We start from the raw sequence: 1,771 nt of genomic DNA on the forward strand, positions 1-1,771 counted from the left end.
TTTACTCTGTCATTGCTTTCCTTTTATTTTTTCCCCCACACGAGTTTATGTACTCTTCAGCGTTTCTATGGCTGTATGTAACTGAAAAAATAAAAGTCGCAGGTGCTCCAAATCAGACTGGTTATTTTGGGTCCATTTGGGAGGATCTGACTCCAATGTTTTTCGAACTAATGGAGGCTTTTATGGTATATGAAACAGCTAGTGTCAGAAGTGCTAATATGAAAGTCCAAAGAAAATCTAAGAATGTTGAACACAACCTTTTAACCCAAAGCATCATAAGAGATGTAGTTCTTCCCCTGCTGAGAGCAGAAATCGAAGCAAAGAAAACATTTTTCTCTTGGTACTCTGGGGCTCATATTCATAAACATAAAACTTCCAGCGTGCCTCCAAGAAGGGCTCATATGTGCCACCTAGTGGAAGAACTTGCAGAACAGGTCTCCACATGACAAGGCACAGTCCTGTTTGGAATGTACACAATGAATGCCAGTTTTAAGGTGAAGCCTATTTATATCAGCTTAAAGGTTCTCCTCGTTCTTGGCGGCGCGCCTCCAAGTGAGCATTCCTGCTGTGTAAATAGGAATCTGCATAAAACTCTTGGGAAATACTGATATGTTTATTTAAACATAAAAAACCTGTAACTTCATACATTTAAATGTAGTTTAAAGAATTTGTGCAGAGGAAAGACAGGTCAGAAAACATAAAAAATTAGAACAAGTTAATATTGATCTTATTGAAAAAAAATTAAGATAACGTAACAACTAGAAGCAATAAAATATGTACTAATTGTAAAAATAAATTAACAATGAAAAAATTATGTACGTATATACTAAATATTAGTGTAGCAAAAAATATTTTTTCTACTTTAGTGGTAATAATAGGCGTCTAACTACTGCTAAACACATTTGTGCCCCTGGGACAACTTATAAATCAATAAAGAACATAAGCAAATTTCACACCATTTTTCTATTTCATAGGTTCAAGCCCAGCAGTAAAACGAGTCGCGGACACTATAATGTCTTGCCAGGACAGCTGCTGACTCAGCTAAGATTTAAGCATGATTAATCTGATTTGCTTGCGTTGCTTGAACGCCATCTACAGCGGTACAGCGTTCATATGAGAAGTGAGGTCGCTGGCGCTGTTGCCGAACGGGCTTGAGTGCATGCGTGATGTTGTTAAACCCGTATGGGCAAAAGGTGCTTAAAATCAGTCACGCAAGCTTTCTAGTCAATGTGCACTATAGCCGAAACGACGACCCCCCCCCCCCCAACCCCACCCCACCCGGCAGCCTTTTGTGAAGGCTTTTGTGAACATAGGAATGAAAATGTTCACACGGGGGACAGTGCAGAAGCCTTGTCCAAACAGGGTTTTTTTGCTCGCGGACTCCCTCGCCTCGTGGCCTCGCCTGCTGCAGCCCTGTACAGGACGGGCCGTTACATTACACAGCCCTACTACAGGGCCAGGACTACGACGGCAGCAGAGAGGTCAGCAGAGTTGGCAGGCAGACATTCGACTCGCTCTTCTGCCGCTCAGTACATTACAAGCATTTATAATCGGATAACGTAAACTTTAGCTTAAAATGGATCTCTTGGCACGAGGGGACTGAACAGATGGACTGAACTCACAGGGCACGTTGACCAGACCCCATTCGTGCATTCATCCCAGACTTGGCCTGTTTGGTCTGCCTATATGAAATGTAGTGGGAGGGGGAGGATGCGAGCCCGTTTAAAGCCAGGTCACATAATTAGACCCGACATGTACTCAGCACAGCAAG

The sequence above is a fragment of the Electrophorus electricus genome, chromosome 2 (genome assembly GCF_013358815.1).
Source record: "Electrophorus electricus isolate fEleEle1 chromosome 2, fEleEle1.pri, whole genome shotgun sequence".
NCBI classification, from domain to species: domain Eukaryota; kingdom Metazoa; phylum Chordata; class Actinopteri; order Gymnotiformes; family Gymnotidae; genus Electrophorus; species Electrophorus electricus.